The sequence below is a fragment of the Lycium barbarum genome, chromosome 8 (assembly GCF_019175385.1).
Source record: "Lycium barbarum isolate Lr01 chromosome 8, ASM1917538v2, whole genome shotgun sequence".
Classification (NCBI taxonomy): domain Eukaryota; kingdom Viridiplantae; phylum Streptophyta; class Magnoliopsida; order Solanales; family Solanaceae; genus Lycium; species Lycium barbarum.
Genome location: NC_083344.1, coordinates 72,457,519 through 72,479,369, shown reverse-complemented (window position 1 = coordinate 72,479,369; position 21,851 = coordinate 72,457,519).

The following is a 21,851-nucleotide window of genomic DNA, read 5'->3' as shown; positions in this document are numbered from 1 at the left end:
AAGGTAGAAATCGGGTCAATCAACGCATAAACATCATAGGAGAATACGGATAGTATACCTGTAACCACATCAGGGGAGGACTTAAGATCCTGTCGTCCGACTAAAGCATAAATATGGGGCTGGGGGCCACCTGAACTGGATGCTGCCCCTCTGCCCCTAACACGGCCTGCTGAAGCCTGGGAAGTTTGCCTTACGGGGCGCATAGACGAAGAAGAGCCGGCTGATAATCCCATGGGATGGGCCCCAACTCTACCACTCATCGACGGACAATCACACATCATATGCCCAACCTGACCACAGGCATAACAAGCATCTGATCCTCAGCGACACTGACCCAAATTTAATCTACCGTACTGGCTATATCGCGGTATCGGTGGTCTCCTTTGACTAGAATTGTTACACCTCTCGTTTTCATGGTAGGAAAACTTATGGCTACCTAGTCGAGTGTATCTTGGAATGGAGTCAGAACTCGAGATTTGTGATATCACGTATTTTACCCCATGGATGGAAGTTCTAGCAGGTGACCTCTGCGATTTGCAGGGTTATATATTGAACGGACTAAAACGGCACAACAGACTGAATCAGAAAAATTGCCGGCACCAGTCACCATCGACGGGTCGTCGATCATGTCGACGGGCCGTCGATTAGGCCATCAATATGACACAAAGATTTCTGAGCTACAGAATAAATTTGACGGGTCTAGTCGGTGAGTCGTCGACATGTCGACGGTCCGTCAACCCGGCCGTCGAACCGGACATCTGGAACCTTCTGATTCCAGGTATAAATATGTGAGATCATGACTTATTTATCATTTTTCCTCAACATCAGTCCAAAGAAACCCTTGAAAATTTCTTCCCAACATATTTCATTAAATTAGGGAAGTTTAAGGTAAAATCTAAGCCCGTAAACCCAAACTAGTGAAGGAAAAATATTATTTCTAGGGTTTAATCAAGTCAAGAAGCTTGGAAAGTGGAGTTGAAGTTGGGCTTTGAGATTCTAGACTCTTCAAGGTATGTGAATAATGTTTATCTTTTTATTTAAGTTAAATATCGAGAGTTTTAGTGATTCTAAGCAAAAGAAATATAGTTATGGAAATGCTAAATTGAATAGAGACCAAGATGAGATTAAGAGTTGTTTTGAATGAGGATTTGGGATGGATTAGATTATATTTTTCTATGTAAGAGCGGATGATGTTGTTGTTGATGTTGTTATTGATGTTGGATTGAGTTGGAAGTTAAGGGAAATATTTCGCACCATTCAATATGGTCTTATTACACTCAATAAGAGTATCAAATGAGATGAGAGGCCTAATTATGGTTTGTGTTATCCCAATTGTATACTTGCGAGTTCAAGAGGTAGAAATCGAATGAATTGACACGCTTCAAGGTATGTAAGGCTAGTCCCTTCTTTTTCTAAGGCATGATTCTTATAATATGACCTCCTTTATCTTTCCATGAGTTTCTCATGTTCCGGAAATTATAAGCCTATGACTACTAAGAACTACACATGAGGTAAAGTCAAGAGATATGTTACGAATATGATGATGATAATGATGATATGTTTCATCATTTCTTTATTATGCTAATATCATTCATGCCTTACATACTCAGTACATTATTCGTACTGACGTCCTTTCTTTTTATGGTTGCTATGTTCATGCCCACAGGTAGACAAGGACGTGACCCAGATTCATAGGAGCTGATCAGCGGACTTACAGGAGCACTCTATTATTCCGGAGGTGCTATTTTTGATATATCATTTTGTGTATATATTTGGGCACGACGGGGTCGTGTCTCGTCCTTATGTCTAGTACTCTAGTAGAGGCTCGTAGATACGTATGTGTGGGTTGCAGACGTCCCATGATGACTACATTGTACTTTTGTATATCTTTTTTGTAGCCGTGAGGGCTTATGTACATAGACATGTGTTGCTTTAGAGGCTATATATATATATATATATATATATATATATATATATATATATATATGTTCAGGTTGAGTATGATGATTAGCCTAATGAAAGGTGCTCGGTAATCAGCTCCGGGTACCCGTCATGGCTCCTTAATCGGGTCGTGAAAAAATTTGTATCAGAGCAGTTCCGTCCTAGGGTGTGTCTACAAACCGTGTCCAGCAGAGTCTCGTTTATGGGTGTGAAGCACTCCACACTTATAAGCAAGAGGCTTCGGGGCATTTAGGAAAAGTGACCATTCTTCTTCTTACTGATCGTGCGATAGAGACATGTTATAAGATTTTCTCCTCCCTAATTGTGCATTATGATTTCAGCGATGCCGGTAAAGAGAAAAACCACAGCCGCCCATAAGGGTAAGGCTTCTACGGGTTGAAAGGGAGCCGCCAACAAATATAGAAGAAGGTGAATCTCATAATGAGGCACCATTCAATACCTCTCACACTACGCCTATTTTAGAAGAACAAGAGGGGCTTCAGCTCCACCTCCTATGCCTCCAATTTCTCCACCGGGTGCTTCGGGTCAACAAATGACCGAAGCTATTCAATTATTGACACAACTAGTTACCGCTCAGGCACAACAGCAGAGTACGGGTCCAGGTGACAGGGCGACTAGTGCTAGAGCTCATGATTTTATGAGTTTAAATCGTCCAAAATTTTTAAGATCAAAGCCGGATGAAGACCCGCAAGGTTTTATTGATGAGATACTGAGAATGTTGAGAATTATTCATGCCTCCGATACTGAATCTGTGGAGTTGTGTTACACCTCGAAAATTTCTCCATGAACGTACAACGAGTAGACCAACGAAGTGTATGAGTGTGCGATGTTTTACTAAGTAGGGAATGACTATTTATGAATTTTGGAAATGAGAAAGTTACAGATTTGCACTTCGACCCAGTGGGTCGTAAAATAGAATACGGCCCGTAAAGTGGTTTACGGACCGTAAACTGCCATCGTCCTTCAACATTCCAAAAACTTCAACTTTCTGCCAAACGACGAAATGGTTAAATACGACTCAGAATGCGGACCGTAAATCGAAATACGGCCCCGTAAACTGTGACCGTAAACCACCATGACTCCAGCAAACCTTTCTGTTTCTGATATGCTTAAATACGGTCGTGAAGGACGGACCGTAAAGCGGAATACGGCCCGTAAACTAGATTTACGACCACTGTGCACCCGACTACTGCTCATTAAAAATCAGGGTTTGAGTTATTAAAAGGGACCCTAAGCTCATTTATTCATTTCTCATCTACACGACTCAAGAAGTCTCTAGAACACTCTAAACACTTCATTCACAAGAATTCAAGAGGACCAAAGGAAAATCAAGGTCAATAACATCAAATCCATGAAATCAAGTGTAAGAATCACACTAAAGTTCATCTTTCTCAAGAAAACCCAAAGGGAGTGAAGTAGGGTTTTGGTGCTAAAGGAGTAATTCCATTCAAGACTTGTTCAACCATCATCTAAGGTAAGTTTCATGACTAAAACATGTTGGTTAAGGTACTAGAAGGTTAAGATACTTGAATTGTAAAAAAAAAAAAGGCATAGGAAATGGGTCATTAAGGGGTGAATAGTGTGATGTTTGGAAGGTAGTTGGATTGAATCATAAATGTTGGGGTGTTGTGATTATGAATACGTTATAAATGACATTTAGGCCATGAAATAAGTACTACATATGAGGAAGCGCGATAGTAAGCTATAACCATAAATGTGGAGAAATTAAAGAGAAATGGTGGATTGTGGTCAATGTATATAAATGATGATTGTTGATTGTAATATTGTAAATGTTGTTGTGAGCGTGTGGGAGTTGATATAGCCTATGGGAAAAGTAGTATAAACCAAGGAAGTTCCGCCCAACTTTCCCTAGAAATAGTAGCGTGTTCTTATAGTCGATTAACTAACGCGAATGCGAATTCTCTTTTGAAGGTAGAAACGTGATATCAAAGGAGAACAAGCAAGTGATAGCTTAGTTAAACGTCAAAGGTATGTGAGGCTACTCCCTTCTTTCTAATGGCATGAATCTCATAGCATAATTTTCCTCCTCTTCATGAGTTCCTATATTCCGGAAAGCTAAAAGCCTACATCTATGAACGGTAATATAAGATAAGATATATGATATGATGATCCTAAAATGGCATGATTTTATTTATTGCTCACACTCACCTTATATGTTAGTTCCTTCAAGGTGAGGCAGGATGTCGATAATTGCTCCATAATGAAATCGGGGGATCACGACCTTACGTCACCCTGATAAATTGAAGTTGTTCATAAGCCTTATGCATGTATTATGATGAGTATATTACGATAAGCATATTATGATGAGCATGTATGATGATGATATAACACTGCGCCTAGTTGGCCGGGCAGTCACCGCTAAGTCGGGCAGCTATACGATACACCATGGCCAAATGGCATGGGCAGACACCACTAGTGGGCGGCATGAGATGATACCTCGGACGCGGGAGGCCTGGACGCATGCTAATGTTATGATTATCACACCGATCCGAAATGGACGGGCAGCTTATACATTACTACACCGCACCTATATGAGCGGGTAGCTTATGCTTTATGCATACATGATATGATGACGAGTATGAGTAAGACAACATGACTTAATCCTTTCATACATGACAGTTAGATATAGATGTTCCATATTGGTATTTCCTTTATGTCATTGTTATATTTTTTTGTTTATGCCTCTCATACTCAGTACAATGTTCGTACTGACGTCCGTTTTCCTTGGACGCTTTGTTCATGCCCACAGGTAGATAGGGAGGAGAGCTCGACCCAGACCCAGACCAGCAGCAGCTGTCAGCCGATTGAAAGCACTCCCTTGTTCGGAGGTTCTTATGACGATTCTTTTGTGTATATTCATGTATATGTATCTTTTGGCATGATGGGGTCTTGTCCCATCCTTATGTTTAGTACTCCAGTAGAGGCTCATAGATGCGCAGTGTGGGTTAGATGGTCTCACGAGATGCTATTATATGTATATATTATTTTGATGGCCTAGAGGCAAATGTATTTGAAAGGTATTTATGTTTCCATATAAAATATGATTTTCCTACAATTTGAGTATAAAGCTGATAAAAGACCACTAAATGAGCAAGATGAGTAGTAGCACGAGTGGTGCTCGGTGGCTAGCCCCGGTTACCCGTCACGGCCCCTAGCTGGGTCTTGACAAGAGTGGTATCAGAGTCGTTCAGTCCTAAGAAGTGTCTACGAGCCGTGTCTAGTAGAGTCTTTTTTATGGTGTGTTGCGCGCCCATCAATAAACAAGAGGCTACAGGGCATTTAGGAAAAATGACCATCCTTCTTCTTATGAAATCGTGCGATAGATCCATGTATAAGACTTTATCCTCCCTAATAGTGTGTTGTGATTTCAGAATGCCGCCAAAGGGAACGGCTACAGCCGCCCAGAAGGGAAAGACTTTGGCTAAGAGGCAGGTAGAAAGAGAGCCTCCGATGAATACAGAAGAAGGCGAATCACATAATGAGGCCTTGTCTAATACTTCTTCTACGTCGCCTAATGTGGAAGAACAAGGAGGAGCTCCAGCTCCAATGCCTCCACCGGTCGCTTCAGGTCAACAAATGACTGAGGCCATTCATTTATTGACGCAATTGGTCGCCGCACAGGCACAACGACAAAATGCAAGTTCAAGTGATCAGGCAGCAAGTACCAAAGCCCGTGATTTCATGAGTCTAAATCCTCCGGAGTTCTTCGGGTCAAATCCAGATGAAGACCCGCAAGGTTTCATAGATGAGGTGATGAGGATATTGAAGATTGTCCATGCCTCTGAAACTGAATCCGTGGACTTGGCATCTTATAGACTCCGGGATATGGCTGTTTTGTGGTACAACAACTGGGTATTATCAAGAGGATAGAATGCGCCTCCTCCGGTTTGGCAAGAATTCGTGGATGCATTTATTCATCACTATTTGCCACCCGAGGTCCGCCGAGCTAGAGCGGACAGGTTTCTAAATCTGAGGTAAGGAAATATGAGTGCCCGGGAGTATAGCATGCAATTTAATTCTTTGGCTAGATATGCCCCGGCTATTGTGGCCGACATGGGAGATCGGGTACATAGATTTGTAAGTGGCCTAGGGCCACATTTATTCTGAGATTGTTTGACGGCTTCCTTGCAAGACGGGATGGATATTTCCCTAATACAGGCCTATACTCAGAATTTAGAGGGGCGACAACAACCACAAAGAAGTGATCGTGATAGTGATAGAAGGCAAAGCAAGAGTGCCAGATCTCTAGGAGCAGGCAGTGATTATAGAGGGGATCAAGACAAACATATTCTAGGTACTCAGGCCAGTCGGTGACCAGTGCACCTCCTCGATTTACAGGTAGGAGATTTGATCGCTCCTTCCGCTCAGGACAGGGTTAGAGTTCGAGGGCCCCAGATTCCCAAATCAGGGAAGATTATAGCCAGAGGAGACCCCCAGTACCACGATGCAGCCAGTGCGGTAGATTACATTCCGGACAGTGTCACCAGGGCTCGGACGCTTGTTATACTTGCGGCCAAGTTGGGCACATGATGAGAGATTACCCGTCGATGAGTGGTAGAGTTGGGGTCCAGCCTACAGGTTCAGCGGCTGGTTCTCCCTCAGTGCGCCAAGTAGGACAGATTCCCCAGCTGGCCGAGGTAGAGATAGAGGGGCAGCATCTACTTCAGGTGCCACTCAGCCCCATGTATATGCTTTAGCCGGACGACAGGATATTGAGTCCTCCCCGGATGTGGTCACAGGTACTTTGTCTATATTCTCCCGTGATGTATATACACTGATAGATCTGGGTTCTACTATTTTTTATATTACTACATATGTTGTTGGTTGTATTGGGGTGAGACCTGAGTCAATTAAACCTTTTGAGGTACTCACTCCGGTTGGTGATCCCGTGATAGCAAGGCAAGTGTACAAAATTGTGACATTATGATATGTGGTTGTCAAACCAAAGCTAATTTGATTGAGCTGAAAATGATAGATTTTGAAGTAATCATGGGTATGGATTGGTTGGCCTCGTGCTATGCTAATGTTGATTGCCGATTGAAAGTGGTTCGATTCCAATTCCCGGGAGAGCCCGTGCTTGAATCGAAGGGTAATGCAGCATCTCCAAAGGGTAGGTTTATTTCCTACCTTAAGGCAAGGAAGATGATAGCCAAGGTTTATATTAATCATTTAGTTTGGGTTCATGACACCGAGTCAAAGCCGCCAACTTTCCAATCAGTTCCGATCGTGAATGAATTCCCAGATGTGTTTCTAGATGAACTTCCAGGTCTTCCTCCAGAGAGAGAGATTGATTTCGCCATTGATGTGTTGCCGGACACCAAGCCTATTTCTATTCCTCCTTATCGAATGGCTCCGGCAGAATTAAAAGAGCTAAAGGTGCAGTTGAAGGACTTTCTTGAAAAGGAGTTTATTAGACCCAGTTCATCACCGTGGGGAGCACCGGTCTTCTTTGTAAGAAAGAAAGACAGATCTCTACGAATATGTATCGACTACAGGCAATTGAATAAAGTGACGATAACGAACAAATATCCTTTTACAAGGATTGATGATTTATTTGATCAACTACAGGGTGCCAAATGGTTTTCAAAAATAGATTTGAGATCGGGTTACCATCAGGTGAGAGTTAGAGAAGCGGATATTCCCAAGACGACCTTCAGAATGAGATATGGTCACTATGAATTTCGAGTGATGTCGTTTGGGTTGACTAATGCTCCGGCCATGTTTATGAATTTGATTAACAACGTATTCAGGCCTCTCTTAGACCTATTTGTGATAGTATTTATTGATGATATTCTGGTGTATTCTCGCACGGAATTGGAATATGCAGATCATTTGTGAATTGTTCTTGGCATTCTTCGAGCCCGAGAATTGTATGCAAAATTTTCAAAGTGCGAGTTTTGGCTAAATTCTGTGACATTTCTAGGCCTTGTTATTTCAAATGATGGCATTCGAGTCGACACTCAAAAAATTGAAGCTGTGGAGACTTGACCAAGGCCTACGACGCATATAGAAGTTCGTAGTTTTCTGGGGTTAGCAGGTTATTACAGAAGGTTCGTAGAGGGGTTCTCGTCTATTTCAACCCCATTGATGAAGGTAACCCAGAAGTCAGCAAAAATTTTAGTGGAATGATGCTTGTGAACGCAACTTCCAAGAGTTGAAAGACAGGTTGACCTCAGCTCCGATATTAACACTTCCTGAAGGGTCAGATGGCTACGTGGTATATTGTGATGCTTCCGGTGTTGGACTAGGATGCGTATTGATGCAGCATGGGAAAGTTATTGCATATGCTTTGAGAAAATTACGCAAACATGAAAAGACTTATCCGACTCATGATCTCGAATTGGCTGCAGTTATTCATGCCTTAAAAATATGGAGGCATTATTTGTATGGTGTGCATGTTGATATCTATACAGATCACAAAATCCTTCAGTACATTTTTAAGCAGAAGGATTTGAACCTGCGGCAGCGGAGGTGGTTAGAATTATTGAAGGATTATGATGTGAACATTTTGTACCATCCCGGAAAAGCGAATGTAGTAGACGATGCGCTTAGCCGCCGATCAGTGGGCAGTTTAGTTGAAGTCCCTCCGGAAAAGAAAGAGATGGTTCATGAGCTTCGCTAATTAGCTAATCTTGGAGTGCGTGTGATTGATTCAGGTAATGCAGGGATTGGCATCAATGACCCTACAACTTCATCTTTGGATCTAGAAGTGAAAGAACGGCAATATAAAGATCCTCAATTGTGTCGTTACCGAGACACATCTAATGGAAAAGAAAAGTCTCCATTTGAAGTTTCTACGGACGGAATTCTTAGGTACCGAGGCAGATTATATGTGCCGAATGTAGAAAAATTGCGCCGACGAATTCTTGAAGAAGCACATTGTTCTCAGTATTCTATTCATCCAGGTGCAACTAAAACGTATCATGATCTCAAGATGATGTATTGGTGGGATGGCATGAAGAGAGACATAGCCGAATTTGTAGCACAGTGTCCAAATTGCCAACAAGTAAAAGTTGAACATCAAAAGCCAGGAGGCTTATTGCAAGCAATGAAATCCCTACTTGGAAGTGGGAAGTGATCAACATGGATTTCATCGTGGGATTACCTCGTTCCCGCGGCAGGTATGATTCTATATGGGCGATTGTGGATAGAGTGACGAAGGCAGCCCATTTTCTCCCAGTTAAGACAACGTACTCAGCTGAAGATTACGCAAGGTTATATCTCAAAGAAATTGTGCGACTTCATGGTATTCCATTATCCATTATCAGAGATAGAGGAGCACAATTTACAGCCAAGTTTTGGAAGTCCTTCAAAGAGGGTCTAGGCACTCAAGTGAAGCTTAGCACGGCATTGCATCCGCAAACCGATGGACAAGCCGAGCGCACTATTCAAACCTTGGAAGATATGCTACGAGCATGTGTGCTAGATTTCGGTGGAAGTTGGGACGATCATTTGCCGTTAATCGAATTTGCATATAATAATAGTTATCATTCCAGCATTCAAATGGCCCCATATAAAGACTTATATGGAACGAAATGTAGATCCCCAATCGGATGGTTCGAAATAGGGGAAGCACAACTAGTAGGCCTTGAATTAATTCAACAAGCGGTGGAAAAAGTTAAGGTGATCCGAGATCAGTTGCTGACAGCCCAAAGTCGCCAAAAGTCTTATGCGGACAATCGCTGATGAGACTTGGAACTCCAGGTTAATGATTGGGTATTTTTGAAAGTATCACCCATGAAAGGGGTGATGAGATTTGGTAAGAAAGGGAAGCTAAGTCCTAGGTACATTGGACCCTATATAATTATCCGCAAGGTGGGTCATGTAGCCTATGAACTGGATTTGCCTTCGGAGCTTGAATCAGTTCATCCAGTCTTCCACATTTGGATGCTCCGCAAGTGTATTGGAGATCCCACAAAGATTGTCCCGATGGATGATATGCAAGTAACAGAAAAGCTAACCTATGAAGAGGTGCCTATCGCTATTTTAGACAGGCAAGTACGAAGACTCCGAAATAAAGAGGTAGCTTCACTCAAAGTCTTATGGCGAAACTACAATCAGGAAGAAATGACTTGGCAGGCAGAAGAAAAGATGAAGTCCAAGTACCCGCATTTATTCCAACCCCCAGAGGAGATTCAAGATGAAACGCCAACGATATGAGGTATGTATGCTTATTTTTCATGCTTTTGGTCGTGTGTGGCCAAAGATATGTCGATGTTGTGATGTAGCCCTGTGAGGCGATGATATTATGGGTTGTTGTGACAGGTTGGTAGTGAGAAATTACAGGGGAAACTCTGGCGAAATTGTTCTAGAATCGCCCATGACTTAACATTCGAGGACGAATGTTCCAAAAGGGGGGAAGAATGTTACACCTCGGAAATTTATCTGTGAACGTACAACGAGTAGACCAACGAAGTGTATGAGTGTGTGATGTTTTACTAAGTAGGGAATGACTATTTATGAATTTTGGAAATGAGAAAGTTACAGATTTGCACTTCGACCCAGTGGGTCGTAAAATAGAATACGGCCCGTAAAGTGGTTTACGGACCGTAAACTGCCATCGTCCTTCAACATTCCAAAAATTTCAACTTTCTGCCAAACGATGAAATTGTTAAATAAGACTCAGAATATAGACCGTAAATCAAAATACGGCCCGTAAACCACCATGACTCCAGCAAACCTTTCTGTTTCTGATGTACTTAAATACGGTCGTGAAGGACGGACCGTAAACTAGAATACGGCCCGTAAATTGGGTTTACGGCCACTGTGCACCCGACTACTATTCATTAAAAATCAGGGTTTGAGTTATTAAAAGGGACCCTAAGCTCATTTATTCATTTCTCCTCTACACGACTCAAGAAGTCTCTAGAACACTCTAAACACTTCATTCACAAGAATTCAAGAGGACCAAAGGAAAATCAAGGTCAATAACATCAAATCCATGAAGTCAAGTGTAAGAATCACACTAAAGTTCATCTTTCTCAAGAAAACCCAAAGGGAGTGAAGTAGGGGTTTGGTGCTAAAGGAGTAATTCCATTCAAGGCTTGTTCAACCATCATATAAGGTAAGTTTCATGACTAAAACATGTTGTTTAAGGTACTGGAAGGTGAAGATACTTGAATTGTAAAAAAAAAATGACATAGGAAATGGGTCATTAAGGGGTGAATAGTGTCATGTTTGGAAGGTCGTTGGATTGAATCATAAATGTTGGGGTGTTGTGATTATGAATATGTTATCAATGACATTTATGCCATGAAATAAGTACTAGATATGAGGAAGCGCGATAGTAAGCTATAACCATAAATGTGGAGAAATTGAAGAGAAATGGTGGATTGTGGTCAATGTATATAAATGATGATTGTTAATTGTAATATTGTGAATGTTGTTGTGAGCGTGTGGGAGTTGATATAGCCTATGGGAAAAAGTAGTATAAACCAAGGAAGTGCCGCCCAACTTTCCCTAGAAATAGTAGCGTGTTCTTATAATCGATTAACTAACGCGAATGCGAATTCTCTTTTGAAGGTAGAAACGTGATATCAAAGGAGAACAAGCAAGAGATAGCTTAGTTAAACGTCAAAGGTATGTGAGGCTAGTCCCTTCTTTCTAATGGCATGAATCTCATAGCATAATTTTCCTCCTCTTCATGAGTTCCTATATTTCGGAAAGCTAAAAGCCTACATCTATGAACGGTAATATAAGATAAGAGATATGATATGATGATCCTAAAATGGAATGATGTTATTTATTGCTCACACTCACCTTATATGTTATTTCCTTCAAGGTGAGGCAGGATATCGATAATTTTTCCATAATGAAATCGGGGGATCACGACCTTACGTCACCCCGATAAAGTAAAGTTGTTCATAAACCTTATGCATGTATTATGATGAGTATATTACGATAAGCATATTATGATGAGCATGTATGATGATGATATAACACAGCGCCTAGTTTGTCGGGCAGTCACCGCTAAGGCGGGCAGCTATACGATACACCATGGCCAAATGGCATGGGCAGACACCACTAGTGGGCGGCATGAGATAATACCCCGAAAGCGGGAGGCCTGGATGCAGGCTAATGTAATGATTATCACACCGATCCGATATGGATGGGCAGCTTATACATTACTACACCGCACCTATATGAGCGTGCAGCTTATACTTTATGCATACATGATATGATGACGAGTATGTGTAAGACAGCATAACTTAATCATTTCATACATGACAGTTAGATATAGATGTTCCATATTGGTATTTCCTCTATGTCATTGTTCTATTTCTTTGTTTATGTCTCTCATACTCTGTACAATGTTCGTACTGACGTCCGTTTTCCTTGGACGCTGTGTTCATGCCCACATGTAGACAGTGAGGAGAGATCGACCCAGACCAGCAGTAGCTATCAACCTATTCAAAGAACCCCCTTGTTCGGAGGTGCTTATGATGATTCTTTTGTGTATATTCATGTATATGTATCTTTTCGCATGACGGGGTCTTGTCCCGTCCTTATGTTTAGTACTCCAGTAGAGGCTCATAGATGCGCAGTGTGGGTTAGATGGTCTCACGAGATGCTATTATATGTATATATTATTTTGATGGCCGAGAGGAAAATGTATTTGAAAGGTATTTATGTTTCCATATAAAATATGATTTACCTACAATTTGAGTATAAAGCTGATAAAAGACCACTAAATGAGCAAGATAAGTTGTAGCACGAGTGGTGCTCAGTGGCTAGCCCCGGGTACCCGTCACAGCCCCTAGCTTGGTCGTGATAAGTTGGCATCTTATAGACTCCGGGATATAGCGGTCCTTTGGTATAATAACTGGATATCTTCGAGAAAGGAAAATGCACCTCCCCTGGTTTGGCAGGAATTTGTGGATGCTTTTCTTCGTCATTATTTGGCACTCGAGATTCGAAGGGCCCGTGCGGATAGGTTTCTGAATCTAAAGCAAGGGAATATGAGTGCTCGGAAGTATAGCCTTCACTTTAATTCATTGTCCTGGTATTCTCCTATTATGGTGGCCGATATGGGAGATAGAGTGCATCGATTTGTGAGTGGCTTAGGGCCACATTTGTTCAAAGATTGATTGACAGCTTCATTGCAAGAGAGGTTGGATATTTCCCGTATTCAGGCCCACGCCCAGAACTTAGAATAGCAGCAACATCTGCAAAAGGGTGAGCACGATATTGATAGAGGGCAGAGTAAGAGGGCCAGATCTGTTGGTGCTGGCAGCGACTATAGAGAGGGACCGATGCAATCATATTCTAGACATTCAGGCCAGTTGGAAACTAGTGCACCCCCTCAGTTTGTAGGCAGGAGATTTGACCGCTCTATTCATTCAGGACAGGGTCAGAGCTCGAGAGCTTCGGGTTCTCTATTTGGAGGTGATTATAGCCAGAGGGGACCACCAGTCCCAAGATGTAGTCAGTGCCGGAAGTTACACTCGAGTCTGTGTTGCCAAGGTTCAGATGCTTGTTATGTTTGTGGACAAAATGAGCACTTGATGCGTGATTGTACCTCGAGGTACGGTAGAGGTGGGGTTCAGCCCACAGGATCAGTGGTTGGTTCTTCGTCATCTTTGCGCCCGATAGGGCAGACTCCCAAGATTCCAGCAGGCCGTGGTAGGGGGAGAATCCAGCTCAGGTGGCACTCAGCCCCATATTTATGCTCTAGTCGGACGTCAGGATCTTGAGTCTTCCCCAGATGTGGTTATAGGTATATTGACTATACTCTCTCATAATGTTTATGCGTTGATCGATCCGGGTTCTGTGTTGTCTTTTATCACTCCTTATATTGCTAGCCGTATTGGGGTGAGACCCGAGCCAATTAAACCTTTTGAGGTATCTACTATGGTTGGTGATCCCGTAATAGCCAGAAAAGTGTACAAAAATTATGTGGTGGTGGTATGTAATCGTCAGACTATTGATTATTTGATTGAGCTGGAAATGTTAGATTTTGATGTGATTATGGGCATGGATTGGTTGGCTTCTTGTTATACTAATGTGAATTGCAGAACGAAAATAGTCCGATTTCAATTTCTGGGAGAACCCGTGCTTGAATGGAAAGGTAATACATCGTCTCCCAGAGGCAGGTTTATTTCCTACCTTAAGGCAAGGGAGATGATAGCTAAAGGCTATGCATATCACCTAGTTCGAGTTCATGACACCGAAGCAAAGCCGCAGACTTTTCAATCCGTCTCGGGAGTAAATGAATTTCTGAATGTATTTCCAGATGAACTTCCTGGCCTTCCTCCGGAAAAAAAGATTGATTTTTCAATTTATGTGTTACCAGATACTAAACCAATCTCTATTCCTCCTTACATAAAGTCTCCTGCAGAATTGAAAGAGCTAAAGGATACTGAAATTTTTGCTCGAGAAGGGATTCATTAGACCCAGTTCATCACCGTGGGGATTACCTGTCCTATTTGTGAGAAAGAAAGATAGTTCCCTACGGATGTACATTGATTATAGGCAGCTGAACAAGGTAACGATAAAGAATAAATATCCACTTCCAGGGATCGATGATTTGTTCGATCAATTACAGGGTGCCAAATGGTTTTCCAAAATTGATCTAAGATCGGGGTATCACCAAGTGAGAGTTAGAGAAGAAGATATTCCCAAAACAGCTCTCAGAACGAGATATGGCCACTATGAATTTCGAGTGATGTCATTTGGGTTAACTAATGCCCCGGTGGTGTTTATGAATCTGATGAATAATGTATTCAGGCCTCTCTTAGATCTGTTTGTGATTGTGTTCATTGACGACATTCTAGTATACTCTCGAACAGAGGCAGAGCACGCAGACCATTTACGTATTGTCCTTGGAATTCTTCGGACTCGAGAATTGTATGCAAAATTTTCAAATTATGAGTTTTGGCTAAATTCTGTGACTTTTTTGGGCCATATTGTCTCAGCAAACGGCATTCGAGTTGATAATCAGAAAATAGAGGTTGTGAAGACTTGGCCAAGACCTACAACGTCTACAGAATTTTGTAGTTTTCTGGGATTGGCAGGTTACTATAGAAGATTTATAGAAGGGTTTTCTTCTATTTCAGCACCATTGACGAAGCTAACTCAAAAATCAGTAAAATTTAATTGGACTGATGCTTGTGAATGCAGTTTCTAGGAATTGAAGGATAGATTAACTTCAGCCCCAGTCCTCACACTTCCAAAAGGACCCGATGGATATTTTGTGTATTATGATGCCTCCAGTGTCAGATTAGGCTGTGTGTTGATGCAACATGGTAAAGTCATTATCTATGCTTCCCGGCAGTTGCGGAAACATGAAAAGAACTATCCGACCTATGATCTTAATTAGCAGCGTTTATCCATGTGCTAAAAATTTGGAGACATTACTTGTATGGTGTACATGTTGATATTTATACAAATCACAAGAGTCTCCAATATATTTTCAAGCAGAAGGAGTTGAATCTACGGCAGAGGCGATGGTTAGAATTGCTGAAGGACTATGATGTGAATATTCTATGTCACCCCGGAAATGTGAATGTAGTAGCTGATGCACTTAGCTGCAAATCAATGGGTAGTCTATGTGAGGTCCCACCGGAGAAGAAAGAATTAGTTCGCGAGCTCCACCGGCTAGCTAGCCTCGGAGTTCGTCTAATTGATTCAGGTAATGCAAGAGTTGGTATTCATAACCTAGCCGCTTCATCCGTAAATATGGAAGTGAGAGAGCGCCAATATGAAAATCCTCAGTTTTGTCACTATAGAGATAGAAGTCGCCATTTGAAGTGTCTACGGATGGATTTCTTAGGTACCGAGACAGACTATGTGTTCCAGATGTTGCAGGACTACGTCGTCGGATTCTAGAAGAAGCTCATTACTCTCGGTACTCTATTCACCCAGGAGCGACAAAGATGTATCACGATCTCAAGTTAATGTATTAGTGGGATGGAATGAAGAGAGATGTAACAGAATTTGTAGCCCAATGTCCAAATTGCCAACAAGTGAAAATTGAGCATCAAAAGCCAGGAGGGTTGTTACAAGCCATGGAAATTCCGGTCTGGAAATGGGAAGTGAACAACATGGATTTCATTGTAGGTTTGCCTCGCTCCCGACGCAAGTATGATTTCATATGGGTAATTGTGGGCAGACTCACGAAATCAGCTCATTTTCTTCCAGTCAGAATCACATATTCAGCAGAAGATTATGCAAGGTTGTATCTTAAGGAGATAGTGCGACTCCATGGTGTCCCAGTATCTATTATCATAGATAGGGGAGCATAATTTACTGCTAAATTCTAGAAATCCTTTCAAGAAGGTTTGGGTACTCATGTAAGGCTTACCACAACGTTTCATCCACAAACTGATGGGCAAGCCGAACGCACCATTCAGACCTTAGAAGATATGTTGCAGGCATGTGTGCTACATTTTTGTGGTAGTTAGGATGACCACTTACCTCTTATTGAGTTTGCATACAACAACGACTATCATTCCAGTATCCGGATGGCCCCGTATGAAGCTCTATATGGAAGAAAATGTAGATCCCCAATTGGGTGGTTTGAAGTAGGAGAGGTACAGCTAATAGGCCCTGAGTTGATTCAACAAGCGGTGGAAAAGGTCAAGGTTATACGAGACCGACTATTAACAGCCCAAAGTCGCCAGAAATCTTATGCGGACAACCGTCGGCGAGACTTAGAATTCCAAGCTGATGATTGGGTATTCTTAAAGGTATCACCAATGAAAGGCTTCATGAGATTTGGTAAGAAGGGAAAGTTAAATCTTCGATACATTGGACCTTATAAGATTGTCCGCAAGGTGGGTCAAGTAGCTTATGAACTGGACTTACCTTCAGAACTTGAATCAGTCCATCCAGTTTTTCATATATCAATGCTCTGTAAGTGTGTCGGAGATCCTACTAGGATCGCGCTGGTACATGATGTTCAAGTGACAGAAAGGTTGACTTATGAGGAGGTACCCATGGCCATACTAGATAGGAAAGTACGGAAACTTAGAAATAAAAAGGTAGCCTCAGATAAGGTCTTGTGGAGGAACAATAATCGAGAGGAAATGACTTGGGAAGCAGAAGAAAATATGAAGTCCAAGTACCCGCACTTATTTCAACCCCCGAGAGAGATCCAAGAAAAGACATCAATATTATGATGTATGTATGCTTTCTTTTTATGCTTTTGGTCGCGTGTGGCCATAATTTCTTACTATTGTGTTGTAGCCCTGGGAGGCAGTATTATTATGGGCTATTGTGATAGGATGGTAGCGCCATATTATAGGGGAAACTCTGGTGAAATTTCTGTAGGATTCCAGAGAACTTAACATTCGAGGACTAATATTTTTAAAGGGGGGAAGAGTGTTACACCTCTCGTTTTCATGGTAGGAAAACTTACAGCTACCTAGTCGAGTGTATCTTGGAATGGAGTCCGAACCCGAGATTTGTGATATCACGTATTTTACCCCGTGGATGGAAGTTCTAGCAGGTGAGCTCTGCGATTTGCAGGGTTATACGTTGAACGGACTAAAACGACGCAACGGACTGAATCAGACAAAATTGCAGGCACCAGTCACCATCGATGTGATCGACGGGCCGTCGATTAGGCCATCAGTATGACTCTGAGATTTCTGAGCTGCAGCAGATATTCGACGGGTCAAGTCGACGAGTTATCGACGTGTCGACGGTCCGTCAACCCGACCGTCGAACCGGACATCTGGAACCTTCTGATTCCAGGTATAAATATGTGAGATCACGACTTATTTATCATTTTTCCTCAACATCACACCATAGAAACCCTTGAAAATTTCTTCCCAACATATTTCATTAAATTAGGGAAGTTTAAGGTAAAATCTAAGCTCGTAAACCCAAACTAGTTAAGGAAAAATATTATTTCTAGGGTTTAATCAAGTCAAGAAGCTTGGGAAGTGGAGTTGAAGTTGGGCTTTGAGATTCTAGACTCTTCAAGGTATGTGAATGATGTTTATCTTTTTATTTAAGTTAAATATCGAGAGTTTTAGTGATTCTAAGCAAAAGAAATATAGTTATGGAAGTGCTAAATTGAATAGAGACCAAGATGAGATTAAAAGTTGTTTTGAATGAGGATTTGGGATGGATTAGATTATATTTTGCTATGTAAAAGCGTATGATGTTGTTGTTGAAGTTGTTATTGATGTTGGATTGAGTTGGAAGTTAAGGGAAATATTTCCCACCATTCAATATGGTCTTATTACACTCAATAAGAGTATCAAATGAGATGAGAGGCCTAATTATGGTTTGTGTTATCCCAATTGTAGACTTGCGAGTTTAAGAGGTAGAAATCGAACGAATTGACACGCTTCAAGGTATGTAAGGCTAGTCCCTTCTTTTTTCTAAGGCATGATTCTTATAATATGACCTCCTTTATCTTTCCATGAGTTTCTCATATTCCAGAAATTATAAGCCTATGACTACTAAGAACTACACATGAGGTAAAGTCAAGAGATATGTTACGAATATGATGATGATAATGATGAGTCTAAGTCTAGAGATTCTAAAACTCATGATATGATGTTTTCACGAAGCTAATGATTCCTTGATATTGTTCATTGTTGCTAGGCTCACCTTATAATGTTAGTTCCTTCAAGTTGAGATATGATGAATATAATTACTCCATAATGGAATCGGGGGTTCTCGACCTTACGTCACCCCAATAGAGTTATAGTCGTCTTGAGTTCTTATGTATGCTTTCTGATAAGTAAATGATGATGAGATTACACCATGCCTAGATGGCCGGACATGTCCCGCGAAGGCGGGCTACATACGATTACACCGTGCCTAGATGGCCGGATATGTCACCGCGAAGGCGGGCTGCATACGATTACACCGTGCCTAGATAGCCGGACATGTCACCGCGAGGGCGGGCTGCATATGATTACACCGTGCCTACATGGCCAGACATGACACCACTAGTGGGCTGCGTGCAATGGTTACTCGGGTGCGAGTTAACAACGATGGTATATGTGATATGTATGACGTGTGTTTTCTTTTAAAGGCTAAACAAGTTATATCTTTATCTCATGTTTAATGATTTATTTAATATCTTAGTATAATTCATGTCTTACATACTCAGTACTTTATTTGTCCTGATGTCATTTCTTTTTATGGACGTTGTATTCATGCCCACAGGTAGACAGGGAGGTGACCCAGATTCATAGAAGCTGATTAGTGGACTTATAGGAGCAGTCCATTATTCTGGAGGTGTTATTTTTTATATATCATTTTGTGTATATATTCGGGCATGACGGGTTCCTGTCCTGTCCTTATGTCTAGTACTCTAGTAGAGGCTCTTAGATACGTACGTGTGGGTTGCAGACATCCCATGATGACTACATTGTACCTTTGTGTATCATATTTGTAGCCATGAGGGGTTATGTACATAGACATGTGTTGCTTTGGAGGTTATATATATGTTCAGGTTGAGTATGATGATTAGCCTAATGAAAGGTGCTCTGTAATCAGCTCCGGATACCCGTCATGGCCCCTTAGTCGGGTCGTGATTAGAATCACCTCCTAACTAAGGACCTAAGACCCTCGAACTCTGACCCGGACCAGAATAAATGGGGCAATCAAATCTCCTGCCCACGAATCGATGAGGTGTACTAGCTGCGGACTGCCCTGAATAGCTGGAATATTGCTGCCGCTTACCCCTTCTATACTCGCTACTAGCACCGGCAAATCTGGCCCTCTTACTATACCCTCTGTCAGCATCACGCTCACCCCTTTGCGGCTGGTGTTGCTCTTCCAAATTTTGAGCGTGGGCCTGGATACGGGAGATATCCACCCCCTCCTGCAATGAAGCTGTCAAGCAGTCTTTGAACAAATGTGGCCCTAAGCCACTCATAAATCTATGTACATTCTCTCCCATATCGGCTACCATAGTGGGATCATATCTAGCCAATGAGTTAAAACGGAGACTATACTCTCGAGCACTCATACTTCCTTGCTTTAGATTCAGAAGCCTGTCACTCATACACGTATATCATATGTATACACATGTATATCAGATTTAGGCCCCATTTCTCTTAAAATTTGATGAGGCCCAGTCCAAATTAGAACCAGACCCGACCTAATTCAGTTCGCAAAGGGGAAAACCCCCACCCTTTTCCCATTTACCACAAAACCAAACGACCCTTAGGTCTTGGTCTTCTCTCTCCCTCTTAAGAAACCCTAGCCGCCTCATCTTTTACTCCCCTTCTCCTGCGTCACTCTTACTGAAAATGATAAAGAAAGGGGCCTTCTAGAAGGGTAAGGTACTTGTATAGCCGAGAATGGCAAAAGCATTAATGGCTCTGCCATTTCTCAACCAATGCCACCCAAAGACAACCCAAACACGGTATTATCTTATGTTTTTTCCTTTTTTCTACATCTTTACAATGTTCACTACTGAATTTCTTTAATGGCGTTTGTTTCTACCTCTTTTAAACACTCATATTTGATTGGTTCTTGAGAGGTTTAGTGGATTGTGCTAGTTTATGGTAAAAATCTGACCCTTTATCCTTCCCTACAGTTGAATCTGGACCGTTGATGCTCATTGTGAGATTTGAATCCCACAAACCTGAGCTTGTCCCACATCGATTCAAAATTATGGTTTGGAGAAATGGGGACTCTATAAATATAGTCTTTATTTTTCATTATTGGACAGACTTTTAACGTCTCAACACTTGAAAAACTCTGATTTTTCACTTGTTATACATTGAATACCTAGGGTTTCTAGCTTAAGTGCTTAAGACCATTAATTTTTAGTGATTTCAAATTTTAAAGTTTTTAATTAGTTTATTTGCTTTGTGTGGTTTGTTGATTCGAGTTTTGGGGGAAAGTATTGAAGTCTCCTAGTCCAATCTAGACCATGGCTGCACCAAATAGAGGTAATCCCCTTTCTCTTTTATTTTATTTTTCCTTTTTATATGTTTACATTCCCTTTTTGTGCTTAATTATTGGTTCAGTTCAGTTTAGCTTGCTTGTGTCTGTTTCTTGTGTGTTTGTTTTAGTATAATTGTGGTTTAGTGTTTAAGTACAATAATTATATCCTGTTTATCATATTAGTTGGTTCAGTCTAGTTGTCATGATTTAGAGCAGGTTTTATCCCTTGTTTGGTTTAGTCACTATGGCAACATAGTACTAACTTCATGTTTCTCTTTGACTGGATGTTACAATGTAAAATTAGTATGAACACTTGTTCCTTTGCTTGGTCTAGATTTTTTGTTTCATCAACACCATGTTTGATACTGGTTTCCCCGTTTGTTAAAGTGCATTATAACTAAGCTGTGGGGGTTGATCCTGTGGGAGAATTAGCCTAGTTTCAACTGGTCTGAAACATGTCCCAGTTGGCCCAGTCTTATCTAACTCAGTTCAGTGCACTTAATACCTTTCCAAACTTGTATTACATACCTTAGCTTAGTCTAGTAGGAATGATACAATTTCTTGCTTCTTGAATCTGTTAATCTACCATGCTTGGTTATGTTATGTTATTTAGCTGCCTCTGAGTCAAGCCATTGAGTTCAACTATGTTGCGCAATCACTCTGTTACACCTCGAAAAATTTCATGTCGTTGCCTAGTGAATAGGCTAACTCAGTGTAAGAGGTATACGATGTTTCTATAAGTAAGAAATAGTATTTAATGATCATAATTAAGATTCCAAAGACGTTGGAAGTAAGAGAAGAAAGTTCGTTAAAGAATGTTGAGCGCAAGTTGTATTTTGAAGAAGGATGCGTAAAGTATCAAGTTAATGTCGACCTTATGATGTCTTAAAGAATAAGGTATAATGCTCCTTAGATTGTTAATAAGGTGTTAAACAAGTGTTAAGAAGGTTCCATAAGTATTGGAAATCAAACAAACGAGGGAAACAATTTCCGGGAGGTGGGGTTAT